This window comes from Muntiacus reevesi, chromosome 15, assembly GCF_963930625.1.
Source record: "Muntiacus reevesi chromosome 15, mMunRee1.1, whole genome shotgun sequence".
Lineage (NCBI taxonomy): Eukaryota > Metazoa > Chordata > Mammalia > Artiodactyla > Cervidae > Muntiacus > Muntiacus reevesi.
Genome location: NC_089263.1, coordinates 21,002,137 through 21,020,427, shown reverse-complemented (window position 1 = coordinate 21,020,427; position 18,291 = coordinate 21,002,137). Strand labels below are relative to the sequence as shown.

Below are 18,291 nucleotides of genomic sequence, written 5' to 3'. Positions count from 1 at the left end.
CCTTACTGTTACTAATTTCTGATTTAATTCCACTGTGCTTGGAGAATAGATTCTATATGATTTCAATTATTTTAAATTTACTGAATCTTTTCTGTGGCATAGCATGATGCATGTTGGTGAACATATCAGTGTCCTTAATAAATACTCCGTAGACATGTGGTGTAAACATTAACAATGGTAAGGTGACCAAGAGTGTTGTTGAGAGGTGCCTGTGTATGGAAAAATGACTGAGTCCTTGGAAAGGGCGTGAAGTAAAGGCAGACTGACAGACTGGAGAATGGGCAAGGGTAAGGCAAGCAGAGTTCTCACCAGGTTTCAGATCAGGTGAAACAGGGACAAGTGTGAAGAGTGATAAACTAGAAAGCCAGGGACAGACAAAAGCCACAGCCAAACAACTGAGCCGCAGAAGTAGAGTTGGAGCTCAAAGGGCTGTCCTCTTAGGATAAGTCATCTCTGTGCTCGGTGAAGACTGGCAGGAGGGTCATGGGGTTGGGGAGGAGGAATGTGGGGTTGGTGGTCAGGCAGACGTGGGCCTCAGGGAGAGGGTTCCTGGGAGAGCATGTTCTCCGCGTGCTGCGCTCACACTGAATTGAACACAACAGGTGCTGTTTATCCAGAGCACAGCTTGTGCCACATCCTCAATGTTGTGCCTCGAGGGCTATTGTGCCCATTCGAGACAAGGAAGCGGAGAAGGAGAGCTGAGAACTCAGACTGGCAGCTTTCTCAGCTGAGGGTTCCTGCCTGGGGAAGTGGCTAATGTTCTCCTAGGCAGGAAGTGCTTCTGGACTCCATGCCTCAAATCCAACAACACCAACATCCTTGTGGTCCAAATCCAGGAGCCTCCCCAACCCCCACCCTCCTGTGACACAAACCAGCAGAGGACAGGTGTGGCTGCCCAGCAGGTAGTGGCTGGTAATAGACTTCATGGCTCCAACTGACTCCAAAATACTCAGAGGAGCGGAACGGGGCAATTGTTGAGAAAGGGTGCAGGAATGGTCCACCTATCTAAAGGTAGTCTATCATCAATCCCTTCAGAATTGTCATAGACATGACATAGACATGTCATGTCATAGACATGACAATATGTCATGACATATTCTTGTATGTCTTGCCAAGTCTTTGGACTTTAATTTCCATTGGTTAAAAAATTATTTAAATGCAGTGAGCCCAGTGTGGGGATGATAACATTCATGATTTCTTAAGTCTAGGTTTCCCCACAACACATAGAAGGAAGGGCCTTAAACACAGACACTGTTTGAAGTCAGCTCACTTACCTTTTCGTCTTCCAATGCTACCAAGGGCTTGCTGATGCTGTTGACAAAAGTGCTTTGTCATTTCTGTGGCTAAGACCATGTCGATGATACCCTGGTGCAGCATCTGGGAGTCGTTCCTGTTTCAGATGAAAAAGGAGAGACTGCTGCTGATTACTGATCCAGACCAGACAGGTGCTCCTGAAAACCAGCTGTGATCTAGGACCTGTGTCCACTGTGGCTGAGATTCTAACCAACCGGACAGCAGTGGCCTGCTTAGTCGCTCAGTCGTGTCCGACTCTTTGTGACCCCACAGACTGTAGCCCGCCAGGCTCCTCCGTCCATGGGATTCTCCAGGCAAGAAAACTGGAGTGGGTTGCCATTCCCTTCTCCAGGACAGCAGTGGCAGGGCATGCTTTAAAGAATGCAGAGATTAAAGGTTGCTGCCTAGACTGCTGTTAGCAAGGGGAACCTGAATAGAAGTTAAAATTGGAAGCTTGGGGCAAGACTATAGATAGAGGGTTCATAGTGCTGTCATAAGCGAAAGGCATATAGTTCTCAAGATAAAAAGAGATGGAACTAAGCCAGCTGGGGTTATGAAGAAGGTACCCCAATAGAGGAACCTTGAGACCCAACAATTTTGGTTCCCAGAAACACAGAAGGGGGAACTTCTGAAAGCTGAGAGAATCAATGGGGTGTACCTGATGCCTCTTCCTCTAGTCCTTTATATTTATTTTAAAAATTTTTTGAGGATGGAAACCACATAATTAAAAATTCTAAAGGTACAAAGAGTATAAACTGAACTCTATGCAACTACAGCTGTTCTTTCCCCTGGAGACAGTCATAGTTGTCAGGGTCTTGTGCATTTTTCCAGAGATAAGTTATGTATATATAAGCAACTATGAATAAAACCAATTTTAAGTCCACATATGAAATTCTAAACGCAAAAAAAGGAGTTTTTTTTTAATCCCTTAAGTTTTAATAACTTAAAAATCCAAATTAGCAAGTATCCCTCATGACAGATCACTTCTGTCTAACGGCCCCGCACTGGACAGTAGCTGCACGGTGATGAAGGCGGCCGCCGGCTCGCGTGTCGGGAAGGGCATGCCCTAAGGGGCGGCCACGATGGAAAGGAGCGGCCGCCCTTCCCGCCGCTCGCCGCACCCCACCCCCGCCCGCGAGGCGATGACGCGGCTCTCGCTGGAGCCCCGAGGCCCCGGTTGGCCGTGAGCTGCCGGGAGCGCGGCTGCCCGCCATCGTGTGCGCGGCGCCGCCGCTCGCGCCCGGCGGGCCGAACCTCCCACCCGGCCAGAGGACGGCCGCCTCGACCCGCAGAGTCCGAGCCTCGTGGAGGCCGCGGAAGCGGCAAGAAGAGAAGGGGCTCCGGGCGGGCAGGCGGCTCCGGGGCTGCGGTCCGCGGTGATACTCGGGCCCCGCGGGGCGGCAGCCTTCCCGCGGGGCCCCGTCCCCGGCCGCGGTGCCCTCTCGGCCGGCTTTGACGGACGCCCGCGGACCGTCCTGGCCCGGGCGGCGCCGGGAGGAGGACCGACCCCGGTCCCTGGGGGCCCCGCTTAGCCGAGTTGTGAGGAGGACGCTCCCCGAACCGCGGCGTCTTTCACGCAGTCTGGAACGAGGGACCGCCGTGAACTTGACCGAGGCGCTTGAATCCATTCCCTACCGGACAGCGGATGCGGAGGACAGCCCCCCAAACCCAGCCCCCCAGGATATTCTGGCGCGACCCTGAACGTTCAGTCAGTGTGAACGCTGTTCTGGTTCTCGTGGTGGAAAGGGAAGGGCGGCCAGCCTGTGAAGCCGGGGTACTGTATCAGACCTGCTTCATTGCACATGTATTTGAGATTCCCGTTGTTAGCATGCATGTTGTACTTAAAGCCCATGTAATCAGAAAATCAATCCCAAGGGAAATCAGTCCTGAATATCCATTGGAAGGACTGATGCTGAAGCTCCAATACTTTGACCACCTGATGTGAATAACTGATTCACTAGGGAAGACCCTGATGCAGGGAAAGATTGAAGGCAGGAGGAGAAGGGGACAACAGAGGATGAGATGGTTGGATGGCATCACCGACTGGATGAACATGAATTTGAGCAAGCTCCAGGAGTTGGTGATGGACAGGGATGCCTGGTGTGCTGCAGTCCATGGGGTCGCAAGGAGTTGGACACGACAGAGCGACTGAACTGAACTGAAATGAAACAGAAAACACTATCAGAAACGTGATTTTTAAAGCATTCAGCAGAATGAAGTTAATTTTTTATCAGCCTTACTGGGACACTTTGTAACTTTTAAAAATGGCCTGTCTTCCCCTGCAGGGATGGGCTTTTCTTGTGGCTCAGCTGGTAAAGAATTCGCCTGCAATGTGGGAGACGTGGGTTTCATCCTTGGGTTGAGAAGATCCCCTGGAGAAAGGAACAGCTACCCACTCCAGTATTCTGGCCTAGAGAATTCCATGGACTGCATGTGCATAGTCATGGGGTCACCATGTGTAACCAGGATCTCAGCGTTGCCTCAGGGCATTTTAAGAATTCACAGGCTCCCAAGCGAGCAAACACTTTGAGACAAAGGCAGATCAAAGGCCTATAGTGAAAAACATCCACAGCATTAAATCAAAGTAGAGAAACAGGTAGTGTCTGATCTGTTCAGGTCCAACAAGCAAACCTGAGCCACAGACTTCACAGAGTAATCCGGGCAGAAAAGTGGAGCCTAAGAGGGTGGCCTGCAGGGGGCACTCTGTCGCCCTCTTGGGAATTAGTTGGGAATTAGTTATCCACCCCCCAGAGCCAGGGTGTGGTCCTGCTTCTCAGGAGGCCGCACCCTTCCCAGGCCAGACTGCACCCAACACCCTGCACCCTCATCCCTGCTGTGAAGCACAGGGCACCAGCACAGCTCACCTTGATCCTCTCTTTGCATAGAAAGTAGGCAGTGGCATGCAGCACATCAGCAGAGTGTGTGGAGTTGTGGTAGGGGTTGGAAGCGTGATAATTGGCTTCAATCATCTGTAACCAGGATCTCAGCATAAATCAAAGGCCTATAGAGAAAAACATCCACAGCATTAAAATAGCAGAGAAACTGGCAGTGTCTGATCTGTTCAGATCCAACAAGCAAACCTGAGCCAGACTTCAGGGAGCGAGTGGGGCAGCAAAGTGGAGCCTGTGAAGGTGGCCTGCACCAGCCCTGGGCAGAGCCCAGCTGCAATTCTGGGGGCACCCGCCTGGTGCTCCCCACTGCCCTAGCTGCTGCAGAGTCCTCCCGGCACCAGGAGGGTCTCCAGGTCAATGTGCTGCCAGGCTAACCCCATCCTCCCCTGTGGCCTTGCTGGATGAGTGTCACTGGCCAGATGTCTTGCTGGAAGCAGGTACCAGTTCCCCATGGCAGCACACCAGCCAGACGCTGGCACACATCCCGTGATGGTCTCAACACTCTGGAGGTGGGGGTTTCCCCAGACAGGTGACCAGATGATGCCAAATGAGGCCTGTCCTTGAGAGTCACCGTCATCCAGCCTCTGGCCTTTGCTCTTGGCTCTGCTGAGGCAGTGTCCAAGCCGGCTGGGCTCCCAGGACTTGGGCAGACCTGCCCTGTCCCTGCTCACATTTGGGTGTAAACCAGTCCCCACAGCTTTGTCTGCCACTGGCACTGGCCCTGTGGGGCACGTGGATGCAGAGTGTCTCAGAAGCTTGACTTGCGCTGAGTGTGAGCAAAAGGTGGGACTGTCATGGGGACCACCATTCACCTGGGACGGGACCTGACAAGTCTCCTATAACCGCCTCTCTCTGCCTGTCTGCTGGGGTCCACGCCTCACCCTCCTGAAGGGCGGCGCTGGCTGGCATCACGTCTGAACGCCCTTCTCGTGTGCCAGGCCAACCACACGGCTCTAGATGAGTGTTCTCCAGAGAGGAATGAAATGGGAGGGGAAACCCAATCCCACCCTGCTCTTGGGGACCACACTCAGGTCAGGAGACTGAAGTGTCCCCATGCCTGTCATGAACACAGCAACCAAGATCTGGGGACAGCTCTTATCAGCATGCACATCTGTGTATTTATTTATTTGGCTGTGCTGAGTGGCATGTGGGATCTTAGTTCCCTGACCAGGGATCAAACCCAAGATCCCTGCATTGGAAGCGTGGAGTCTTAACCACTGGACTGCCAATGGTTCTGAGCTCTAAAGTGAGGCTCTTTGCGGCAATGTCAACATATCACTACTTAATACCTACAGGAGAAATTAATAACCGTATCTTACAAAAAGAAAACCTCTGTTACTTGGAGACTCCAGGTAAGTCACTTACTCTCTCTGCAGCAGTCATGGCCAGGTGAACTCCCCTTGACTTCTCCCTGATTCCTCGCTGACGCTGAGGCCCTGGAGACTCAAGGTACCTCTTGCTCTTTTCCTGGGGCCTCCTCCCTGACCAGGGACTGGCTCTGAGCAGAGCCTACACTCGCGGGGAGGCTTTCTCCACACTGGCCCTTGGAATCAAACTCCCTGTCTGCTGAGTTTCCATGGGCTCACCTTTTATGAGTGGCAGCCTCCAGTTCAAAAATATTGAAGTCCCAGTATTCCTCCTTTTCCATGGCCCGAGTTATCTGTGATGGGACATCCTGAAGGGAGATGGGGACGATGATGCTGCTGGGAACCTGCTGAAGGTCTGCAGGGTGAACAGAACGGAATCAACAGGCTTGACGGCGTTTTCATTCCCTCAGGGGGAGCAGTAGATCTTTGGGGGAGGATGCTTTGTTTCTTAGGGTTTATGATAAACCAAAAACTTCTTACTGATTAAAAAAAAAACCTAAAAATTATTATCTGAAAATTTATCTTCATCACTTAAGAGTGGCTATAATACTAATGAAAACTTAGTCGCTCAGTCGTGTCCGACTCTGCAACCCCATGGACTGTAGCCTGCCAGACTCTCTGGATTCTCTAGGCAAGAACTGGAGTGGGTAACCTTTCCCTTCTCCAGGGGATCTTCCCGACCCAGGGACCGAACCCAGGTCTCCTTCATTGCAAGCAGATTATTTACTATCTGAGCCACCAGGGAAGCCCCAGTAGTATTAGCTAAAATACTAATAGCAATCCAAAAAATTAAAAAGGAAAAACTTACTTTTTGTTGAAAGAACATACTCATTCCTGGATAATCTTCGCAAACCATCCTGATAAAAATCAAGGAAATAAGAAACAGGGAAATCACAAGTATTCCTCACTCCTTGAAAACCCCCGGTCAGCCGGTCACAGGACAGCTGCGGGCAGCCTTCTCCATCCACATGCACACACTGAAGCTCCCTGGTGATCACCCGTCTGATGACTGCTGACAGCCTCACTGGTATGAAATCTAGTGGCTTTAGCAAGCAGGAATTAGGCAGGGAGGTGAATTTTTATTTCTGAACTTTGTCACCAAGACAGAAGGTGACAGGTGGTAATGGAATGGTCTGTTTCCCACAGAGCTGGAGGCCTCTATCCTAGACGGCTGGAGGCAGCACCTGGAGCCCACAGTCCAGAGCCTCCAGCTAACACATGATCCCCCAGCCTCCTCCCAGGATGTCACCTAGTCTGTACAGGATGCTCTGGAGGGAGCCAGTCGTTCTGTTCTATAATGTGGTATGAAACACTTCATATTTTTTTCTGAGCCAGTTTTCAAAATCTTCAAATTTTATTTAAATCAACTACTTGTAGAGCCCTTAAGTAAAAATGGAGACCCAACGCAGCAGACAAGCTGACTGTCCTGAACACACTCCTCCCTCTGTTCCAAGCTGAGGTCGCCCCATACCCCCCACCCCCCCGGACAGGCCGCAGGTGGGTGACGGCTCAGCCGGAGGGCAGCTGAGCCTGGGCAATGGATGATCTAGGCCTTGGCTGACCCCACACACAAAGAGCACTGTGTGGGGCAGGCTGTCAACAAGCAGCCTCAGAAAATAGGCGAGAGCAGCGGGACCTGCCAGCACACTCACAGACACCAGGCCCCCGACGAGGTCGTTGGCGTGAGGATCATCGTCCTTAGCACCGAACTGGGGTGAATATAATTCAGTGGTTCTTAGAATTTCCAGCACACGGTCTAAGGCTTCTGTCACAGGCATGGGACTGCTTTCCTGGGCAGCATTGATAATATTGATGACCTACAATAATACAGAAATAATACAGAAGAAATAATACAGAAGAAAGTCCTGACTCTCATTACCTTAAAGGCAATGAGAGAGCAATCCAAAGAGTCGGGCTGGCAGTGGGGCTCGTTGTTAACTTAAGACAGTCAGAGTGCTCCTGTCGCCCTCCTCTCTCCACAGAGGCAGCAGCTCCGCACAACTAGGGGAGACTCATCACTCTTGTGGGTCACTGTGTCACCTTGGTGATGGGCGCCTCGATCGTCATGGAATGAATCCGGGCCATGGAAGAGTGTCGTCTCTGGCTGGAAACTGTGGAGAGACCAGGTGGTGCAGGGATCAGGGTGAGCGTGGCCTCAGTCACTGTCTCACACCCTCCTCCAGGCCCAAGTGAAGGGGCAGGACCAGAGCTACCCGGCGGCTGAGCTCCCTCCCTATTCTACCAAGCCCGGGATTCTGGCAGACCAACTCTGACTCCTTTGGTTCAAGGCACTGGGAGGCATGTGACCCCCTAGACCGAACCTCTGAGGTCACAGGCCAGCGAGAGGACAGAGGAAGCCATCTAGCAAGTTGAGGCCACACATTAGCCTCTCTGTGTCTGTAACAATGACGTTTTATAACTCAGCTTGCTGCTACCCAGGAGAGAAACATTTTGAAAGACAATGCTACACAGGCCCTTTGTTTCATATATGGCGGGAACAATAAATACAACTCAATTAACTGAAATCCGTGAGTATTTCTGGTTCCGTTTATCAAGGCATCCTTTGGTGCTTTCCACTGTTATGCTTGAGATTGTTACCTAATCCATCTAGATTAGCTGAGGTAGGTGGCAGGTCTTACGCTCTACTGTTTGTTAATTTTTTGTTGCTCCTGTCAAGACCCAGTTCCTCTGGGGTGGGGAGAAGCCTGGGTGGTGAACGGGTAGGAAAAGACACTCACATAAAATGTTGTAAATTCCTCCCAGAATGACCAAAGTCCTGAAACTATGAAAATCCCTCAAGCCTCCATAGGCCCTTGCATGCCTAGGGCGTTTCACCCCTTCTTGACCTTCCAGAGGCCCTCAGGACCCAGAGATGACCCAGGTGGAAAATGGATTGCCTGGGCAGCCTAGCTCAAGTCTCCTGTCTGTCCTCTTTCACAAGGTCAGTTCTGAAATCTCCGCTGGGGGCGTGGCGACCCCCATGCAAACGCTCATGGGAAGATCTCATCTTCAGACCCTCCTCACTTATTCACTGTTCCTTCCATTTTTCAGCTGTTCCTCTTGATAATCCAGTTCCTACACAGTTAGCCGCCCTGCCCCCCCAACACCAAAGAGGAAAGGACATAAAAAGGTAGAAGGTCAGAACAGAGAACCCACACGGAGCCGACTCCCTGAGGCCGTCTCCAGCTGGCAACCAGGCCTGGTAACCAACACGTGAACCTCCTCGATAACGTAGGGGTCTGCAGTCTGGCTTCCCCAAGCCCACCTCTCTCAGCCTCAGCCTCCTCATCTGTCAACCGTTGCAGGGCTGTGGGGAGGAGGAGGTGAAGGGATGCCCAGCAGGCCCCGAGCCCCTGCCCAGGGAGGGAAGGGCTCCCAGCCGGCAGTGTGGTTACAACACCGTCACCACACCTCCTTCTCCTCGTCATCTTCATGACCAAGAACATACACTAGGTATGTTTTTACCCCTTGAATTTGTATTCGTCATAAACATTTTCCCCTGTGATTTAATTCTCTATGATCATCACTTCTAATGGTGGTGTGTTTTATTGTTGTGCTGTGTGCTTAGTCACTCAGTCGTTTCCAACTCTTGGTGACCCCAGGGACTGTAGCCCTCCAGGCTCCTCTGTCCATGGGATTCTCCAGGCAGGAATACTGGAGTGGGTTGCCACGCCTTCCTCCAGAAAATCTTCCCAACCAGGAATCAACCTTCCCAACCCAGGTCTCCTGCATTTACCATCTGAGCCACCAGGGAAAGGGATTCTGCCGGGCCAAATTCTGAAACTCATCAGGACAAGGAACTCCTTTCTATGTCTGTTCTGTTTTTTTCCTTCCTGGAATAGGAATATCTATAACTATTATCATCTGTGTTATATGAATTTGGAGTTGGGTAATGCCCCTACTAGTCCTTGTTATCCCATATTGATGCTGCTTATGATTGCTCCGTGTATTATCAATTGTCTAATCTGTTTTGTCTCTTTCCAGGTCAACAAGCTACAACATGCAGTGCCAGTTCAACAAAGATATAAAACTACAGCCGACCACGGAGAATATCACTCACCATTAGATGGACACCACTATAAGGACTCTGAGGCTTGAGACTAGCAAGAGGGGGAGGCCCATACCCCTCGCCATCCCAGTTCAGCAGGAAGTAGCCAGGGAGACCTCGATGCCCCATTCCCAAAGAATTGGGAATTTCCAATCTCTTGAGGGGGGAATGTTAGGTAGTTAGAATAGGGAAAAGGAGTCCAAGGTGGTGGTGGCTAAAAGATAAGGAAGGGAAAAGCCCGCAAAAATAGAACAAAGGAAGGTCCGAGGGCCGGATTGAGGACCTCAGGTAGAACAAACAACATTCCTGGCTAGCCCAATTTACATAGGGCAGGCCCAGGGGGAGAAAAAAAACATATAAAAAGGGGAGCCAAAGGGCTCTCTCTCTTTCCCACGTGCTGGGGCGCTCTTCTCTTCGTGTCTTTGGGTCGACATGCCCTCACGCCTCGAGGATGGATTTTCCTGCTATTTTCTAAATAAAATGGGGCTGTCACACAGAGCTGTAACACTGATTTGTCTAAGAGCTATAACACGGTCCGTTCGAGACCCGAGAGCTATAACACGGTCTGTCCAAGACCCGAGAGCTGTGACACGCTGAGGACTTTGTCTGTCACTCCAAATCTTTGTTGTGATGAGACAGAAACGAGGAGCATACACTCGCCTGACAATATGCCTATCCCATCACTACATTTTGGAAGCAATAGCCCTATTGATGTCATGCTTCACTGATTCACAGATGCAAAGGAATTTTGCCCTAAGGTTTTGACCTGTTGCTGATTTAGATAATCTAGATTTTATTGTTGAGTGTTCTGCAATTCACTCATAATTTTCCACTGTATTATTTAACATAGATTCCGAGACAAACTATGACACTTTTAGCTTCCTGATATACACTGCCTTCCAATCTGTGGTCACACCTGTTTCATAAGTTTCTATAAATGACGGTATTTAAAATATTTTGTCTAATTTGATAGTTCTGTGCAGAAATGATACAGAGGCTGACAAACCAGATGTGCGTGTGTGCTCAGTCACGTCTGGCTCTTTTGAGACCCCGTGACCCGTAGTTCTCCAGGCTCTTCTGTGTGTGGGATTTTCCAGGCAAGAATACTGGAGTGGGCCGTTGATCTCTCACAGTCTTGCCCAGAAGTGAGCTGCAGGGACACAGCTCTCCTGTCTCAGGAACAGCCTTGACTCTGCTCCTCCGCCTCCAACCCGAGACACAGTGTCCCGCCCAAATGCTCATTACCCCGTCCAGCCACACCTACTCTAACCACTCAGACTGCAGCGTCTCCTCGCTCTGAGCTCCAAGGAGATTGGTGTCCACACGGAGGGCTGAGAAGCTGCGCTGTGACCTCCTGCAGTTCCCTCCTTCGTCTCCCTTTCTGCCACTCAGCAAACATTCACTGAGCGCCTGGGGCAGGTCAGGCTCTAAGGCAAGCACCAGGGATGTGAAGACGACTGAGGCTGCTGCCTCCAGATGGAGATCCTCATTTCCCCCCAACACCAAAGGACCCTCCACGATCCCACCTCCTTCCCACACTGACCTTTTGTACCAGTCGGAACGTTGCCCGGCTCTTTGTAGAACACACTGCACTCTCCCTCTTTAGTCACTGTTCTTATGTCTGGATCGCTTGTCCTCTGCACCTGTCTCCTCACTTCAGTCCACCTCTCCCTGTCTGGAGCGTGCCTCGCTCCCCTGCCTTCCTCCCCAGTAATGGTCATTCTTGATCACCTGCTGTGTGCCCCTGCTGTCCATATGTCCCTCCTCTTTTCAGGTTAAAGCCTGATCACTCCCGGGGCCCAGGGGAACTGTCCCAGCACGTGCCTCAGACTCCTGGAGCTGGCCGTCTGGGCTTGAGTGCCAGCTGACCACTTCCTAGCTGGATGTCCCGGAGCAAATCATGGGGCTTTTCATCTCCTTGTCTTTGAAAAGGGAGCCTGTAAGGTGTATCCCCCACTTAAGTCCTCCCGAGACAGCCCTGAGGTGAGGCAGGTCTGATGGGGTGTCCCTGCTGAAGACGTGGTCCGACACCAACACCACTGCCTCTTCAAGCATCAGACTGACAGACCACACTCCGCTCAGCACAGCTTCACGGACGTGCACGCACTGGAGGTGAGACCTGCCCAGGACACCTGTCAGGATGCCCATCTGTGCTCAGGACCCGGGAGTCGGGGAAAGAGATGCTGCTACAGCGCTAGGAAAACACAGTGCCACCCACGCAGGAGGTGAGCTCATCGGAGGCAGGGCCTGTTTTCAGTTTTTCAAAAGCTCGGTGAACCCTAAGCATGAATACAGGGCACCGTACCTGTGTAACTGTCAGTCTGAACACTTTCAGCTATCTTCTCCGCCTGGAAATGAATATCAGAAGCCGTTAGTTCTGAGTGCCTAGTGATGCAATAAGGGCCCCCAGGGTCCCCAGGGCTCCCCCTACATACCTTATTGTTGCCATTGCACACTCTGATAATGGACACATAGTGTCTAATTTTTCTGCAAGTAGAAAACAATGCATTATATTCCTCCTGGCCCTCAATTCTGGTGGAGAGCTAGCTAGTTTTTCTAAAAGTATCTCTCTTTCACACCACATACAAGGCTTGGAGAGAGCAATTCTATTGTTTATGGCTGAGGCTGCCAATAAACAAACAAGAGGCATTCTCTGGTGTCTCTGGAGAAGACAGGTTGACCCTTCAGTGAAAACAACAAAATCCTTCTGAGTCATCGCAACATACAATAAAAAATACTAAGGTTTCAAAAACATACTCCACGTTAGCCAACCCTAAGCCTTTAGTTCCGTCACAGGTTTTCATGTTCACAACCCTTTATGCTGATGCTCATCTTCAAGTTTCAGCAGACAATCTGCTCACAACACTTGTGGAAAGAGTCACAGGTCCCTCCAGGGCCGAACGTGTGAGTCTAGAACCAGGCGGCTGGGGTTCTCTTGTGAGCTGCTGACTCCTTACTTATTCACTGTTCCTTCCATTTTTCAGCTTTTCTCCCTGATAATCCAATCCCTACACACGCCAACATAATTTTAGTTTTAACATTATTAGGTGCTTATATTATACCTATTATCACACCCCCCCCCTTTTTTTTTCAGCCACACTGTGCATCTTGTGGGACTTAATTCTCGACCAGGAATCAAACCTGTACCCTTAGCAGTGAGAGCTACCTTGCTTCTAACCATCCTTTGGGGGATGTTCTTTTGAGTGGGTTAATGCTGCAGAACTACTGTTTTTTCAGTCACTGCCTGCAGGTCAGAATCTCTGAGTTGAGCAGCCCTGATTCTCTTCCTCTTTCTGAGGCCTTGATAAAACCTTAAAATAAAACCTTAATTCCTTACCCAGGGAATTCCCTACACTCCATTTTTACAGTTATGCATAATCATGGCGGAGTCATTTAGTACACTATGATTTCCATCCTTGCAAAATGCTTTGTTTTCCCCTTGAGTAAATAACTGACTTTTGTCTGTCTACTTGCTTACTTATATAGGATCCCAAACTTTCAATTAACTTAACCTCTCTTAAGAGGTTGAGACATCCCTAAGGTATTTCTCAAGAGGTGCTGTCACTTTCATTTCTTTTTTAAGTGTCCCTCCAAAAGCCTCTTGACCTGCTCCAGTATGGCTGAGCTGTCCTCTGCACTCAGCTTGGATAGCTGAAGTGAAAATACTTTGCTACCCCAGTCCTAAGCATTCCTGGGGCCAGGCAAATTAACTTACCACTGGGCTGCCCAGGTGGCTCAGCTGCCACATTTCCAGACTGCAGTCAGGTCCCAGACCCAGAGGCCTTTAATGAACAGGCAGGCCTGGTGTTCTGAGGAAGAGTCCTGCAACACTGCTGCAAATATAGGCTATCTACATCTTCCTGACTCCTCCCCAGAGGGGCTCTGGAAGGTCACGTATGCCCTGGAAAAAAGGAAATGCTGAGACCTTTGGAGATGGCTGGACGTTATCTCTGAAGTGATGTGCTTTCCTAGGAAATGTTCAGAAAACCCTTAGGAAGCCAAAGGGCTTCGCTTGTGGCCCAGGTGGTAAAGGATATGCCTTCTGTACAGGAGATGTGAATTCGACCCCTGGGTCGGGGAGATCCCCAACAGTATAGGGTATCCCAGTGCAGACACGACCGGGCAACTGAACAACAAACAAACTACCGCTTCCCCCCAACGCTTCACTTCCCTCTTCACCTCCCAACGCATCCCTACCTTGCCCACAGAACCCTACTGAGGTACCTAAGAGGCTCCTCTCTCAGGAAAGAGGATTGATTTGGGGACCCCAGCACCAATAGACCTGGAGTCTAGGTTACTTTTTAAAACTCAAGGCCAGAGGGTCGGGCAACCATCCTTTGGTTGAGCTAGGATGTCTGGTCGCAGCCAGAGCAAGCCAGACAGAACAGGTTAAAGAGGGGGCTCAATTCAGGACCGCCAGCACGGCTGTTCAGTCCCACTCCAGGCCAGTCATGGAATCCAAGGCTGCGCAGACTCCAGGGATGGGAGAGCAGCCCAAGTCAGGGAGGTGGGAGGAGATTAACTACGCTTTGATTTTCTTTGTTTTCCCTTAATGGTGATGCTATATGGGAATATAGTTGATTTGCCATTTGGTGCCTGTGGTCATTATACAGCCACCTGATTCAGTAATACATATATTAACATATGTCATATCTGTTCTTTTTTGGATTGTTTTGCCCTAGAGGTTATTGCAGAATTTCAAACAAAGTTCCCTGTGGTGAACATCAAGTGTTTGTGCAGTATGTTAGATATACAGATTTCTGTGTAAATGTGGAAGAATGAAAGAAGGAGATAATCCTTGTGGACTACCTATTACAGATACAGCTTTTTGGGTATATCTTAGTATCAACCTCCCAATTCATCCCTGGCTTTTCCTTTTTTTTTGAAAACTTTGTGTTTTAATTCTCAGAGTCTTTTCTTGTATTGTAAATTACTTACCCTGTATTTCTTTTTTAAATTTTGCCTAGAAGAGACATCATCTATTTTCTTCATCTGCTGCTGACTTTACTTAAGTGAATGATCCTCCAAATTCCATCCTTGTGGGGACCATTGGCAGAATTTCATATTTTCAGTGGTGGTTTTCCATGTCTCAGGAAAGCCCATTGTATATAAGTACCACATTTCTCTAAGATTTGATCTGTTCATGGACTATTTTTTGGGTCTGTATCTTGGCTATTGGAAGTTGCACTGCAGTGACTGTTGGGTTGCATGTGTCATTTTGAATGATGGCTATTTTGTAATATAGGCCCAGCTGTGGGTATGAAAATCCTAGGCTTAGCTCTCTCGAAATTTTCTTTCTTCCCTATGAAGGCTATCCTTTCTAGGGACCGTTGCCAATGTCCATTCCCACGGAACGTGTAGGGGGGTTCCATCATCTCTCAGCTCTCTCCACCATTTACTGTTTGCAGTCAGGATGGCTGTTCTGTCAGATGGGATTCGGTTTCTTGTCGTTTTGATTGACATTCTTCCTATAATAACTAGGGATGTTGAGCATCTTGTCTTGTGGCTGTTTGGTTTTGGGTTTTTTTCTCTTTTTTTTTCCCTTGAAAGATGAGGGAAAATTTGCCTGTTTCAATTGACTGCTCGTAAGTCGGTTGTGTTTGGAATTTAATTCTGCAATACCCACCACAGGACCTCTCCTGAGGGCAGCTGCTATTAGCCCCTCAGGCCTTGTGAGTTGGAGGTGCCCTTAGCACTGGTGGTCAAGTTGTAGTTATAGGACCTGTCCACAAGGCGGCAGCACTTCTCCATGCCCAACTCTTCGGTCTGTGTCTTCGCAACCGGAAGTACCGCTGCAGTGAACGCTGTCGTGCATGTGTCATTTTGAGGGACGGTTTTTCGTAATATAGACCCAGATATGGAGGAAGAAATGGCAACCCACTCCAGTATTCTTGCCCAGAGAATCCCAGGGAGAGGGGAGCCTGGTGGGTTGCCCAGAGTCGGACACGACTGACGCGACTTAGCAGCAGCAGCAGCATGGGTATCAAAATCCTAGGCTTAGCTCTCTTGAAGTTTTTTTTTCCTGGCCTGTGGAGGCTAACCTTCCTAGGGGCTGTTGCCCATGACCATTCCCACAGAATGTGAAGGGGGTTCTGTCATCTCCCAGCTCTCTGCCCCATTTGGTGTTTGCAGACAGTCTGGCTATTCTTTGGGAATTGATTTCTTGTCCTTTTAGTTGGCATTCCTTCTGTCATAATTAGGGATGCAGAGCGTCTTGTCCTCTGGCCTATTGGGTCTTTTTTCTCTTTTTTTTTTCCTTAAAGGATGTGAGGAAAATTTACCTGTTATAATTGGTTTCTTGAAAGTTGTTTGTGTTTGGAATTTACTTCTGCAACAACCCACTTTAGGACCTTTCCTGAGGATAGCTGTCATAAATTGCACATGGGCCTTGTGAATTGGAGTTGCCAGTGAGCTCTGGTCTCACACGCTAGTAAAGTCATGCTCAAAATTCTCCAAGTCAGGCTTCAGCAACACGTGAACCGTGAACTTCCAGAGGTTCAAGCTGGTTTTAGAAAAGGCAGAGGAACTAGAGAACAAATTGCCAACATCCGCTGGATCATAGAAAAAGCAAGAGAGCTCCAGAAAAACATCTCTTTCTGCTTTATTGACTATGCCAAAGCCTTTGACTGTGTGGATCACAAGAAACTGTGGAAAATTCTGAAAGAGATGGGAATACCAGACCACCTGGCCTGCCTCTTGAGAAATCTGTATGCAGGTCAGGAAGCAACAGTTAGAACTGGACAGGGAACAACAGACTGGTTCCAAATAGGGAAAGGAGTATGTCAAGGCTGTATATTGTCAGCCTGCTTATTTAACTTACATGCAGAGTACATCATGAGAAACGCTGGGCTGGAAGAAGCACAAGCTGGAATGAAGATTGCCGGGACAAATATCAATAACCTCAGATAAGCAGATGACACCACCCTTATGGCAGAAAGTGAAAGGAACTAAAGAACCTCTTGTTGAAAGTGAAAGAGGACAGTGAAAAAGTTGGATTAAAACTCAACATTCAGAAAATTAAGATCATGGCATCCGGTCCCATCACTTCATGGCAGATAGATGGGGAAACAGTGGAAACAGTGGCTGACTTTATTTTTTGGGGCTCCAAAATCACTGCAGATGGTGACTGTAGCCATGAAATTAAGACACTTACTCCTTGGAAGGAAAGTTATGACCAACCTAGATAGCATATTAAAAAGCAGAGATGTTACTTTGCCGACAAAGCTCTGTCTAGTCAAGGCTATGGTTTTTCCAGTAGTCATGTAGGGATGTAAGAGTTGGACTATAAAAAAAGCTGAGTGCCGAAGAATTGATGCTTTTGAACTGTGGTGTTGGAGAAGACTCCTGAGAGTCCCTTGGACCACAAGGAGATCCAACCAGTCCATCCTAAAGGAGATCAGTCCTGGATATTCATTGGAAGGACTGATGTTGAAGCTGAGACTCCAGTACTTTGGCCACTTGATGCAAAGAACTGACTCATTTGAAAAGACCCTGATGCTGGGAAAGATTGAGGGTGGGAGGAGAAGAGGATGACAGAGGATGAGATGGTTGGATGGCATCATCGACTCAATGGACTTGGGTTTGGGTAAACTCTGGGAGTTGGTGATGGACAGGGAGGCCTGGCGTGCTGCAGTCCATGGGGTCGCAAAGAATCAGACACGGCTCAGCGACTGAACTGAACTGAAGCACTGGTGGTCAAGTTGTAGTTACAGAAAATGTCCGCAAGGCGGCAGCACTTCTTCATGCCCAGGGTTCCACCTGCTACCAGAGCCTTAGGAAAAGTCAGCTTCCTGGGCTGTGAATTAAGAGTGAAATGTGCCAGAGCAAACACCTGAGGGCTTGAGTCCCACTACTTCTCCCCTCTGAAGCTTCACCCCTCCCTACTAGACTATTCTGCACTTGAGACAGCACTCCTTGCTGTGGTTCCTAGTAAGCTTCACTCTCAGGAAGGAGGCTGCAACTGGGTACCCCATCGCCTGGTGGTGCCTTTACCCTGGTCCTCGAGGCCAGAGGGTTAGGCCACCATCTTTGGAATGCAATAGGGACTCTGGCCCAAGCCAGAGAAAACCAGACAGCAGAGGCTTAAGGGGAGTCTCTATGAAGGACACTGTTCACCTTGACTCCACATCAGTTCAGCCTTGGGTCTCATGCCTCCTCAGGCTCCAGGGATCTGATAGCATCTCAAGTCAAGGAGGCCAGAGGGAATGACTTTTCTTTCCTTTTCTTTTCTTTCATTTCATGCCGATGCTATGTTGAAGTCTAGTCAATTGCAGTTTTGTGCTTGTCCTCAGTATACAATGGACTGATTCAGTTATGACATATACATACAGTTTTTATTACTTTCTATTGATTCTTTTGCCAACAGAGGTTATTGAACAAGGTTGAGTAAAGTTCTCTGTGCCAAACATCAGTTCCCTGTGGAGTAACTATTCAGTTCAGTTGCTTAGTCATGTCAAACTCTTTGTGACCCCATGGATTGTAGCACCCAGGCTTCCCTGTCCATCACCAACTCCCCGAGCTCGCTCAAACTCATGTCCGTTGAGTCAGTGATGCCATCCAACCATCTCATCCTCTGTCGTCCCCTTCTCCTCTTGCCTTCAATCTTTCCCAGCATCACAGTCTTTTCAAATGAGTCATCTCTTTGCATCAGGTGGCCAAAGTACTGGAGCTTCAGCTTCAGCATCAGTCCTTC

General features: G+C 49.3%; 1 protein-coding gene and 1 long non-coding RNA gene across 2 annotated transcripts in view; one reads left to right on the top strand and one right to left on the bottom strand.

The window, feature by feature from the left end:
* Positions 1 to 5,259: 5,259 nt before the first annotated feature.
* SLC28A1 (solute carrier family 28 member 1) overlaps positions 5,260 to 18,291 on the bottom strand; it is a 107,425-nt gene continuing 94,393 nt past the window's right edge. Inside the window, exons 19-22 of the transcript XR_010659118.1 lie at positions 13,315 to 13,500; positions 12,035 to 12,086; positions 11,905 to 11,947; positions 5,260 to 7,662 (exon numbers count right to left, since the gene is read on the bottom strand). The gene's annotated coding sequence lies outside the window, so the exon portion shown is untranslated. The remainder of the gene's footprint in view (positions 7,663 to 11,904; positions 11,948 to 12,034; positions 12,087 to 13,314; positions 13,501 to 18,291) is intronic.
* Positions 8,207 to 10,074, top strand: LOC136147155 (uncharacterized). Its single transcript, XR_010659119.1, has 3 exons — positions 8,207 to 8,492; positions 8,603 to 9,004; positions 9,536 to 10,074. It is a non-coding gene; the product is annotated as an uncharacterized lncRNA (long non-coding RNA).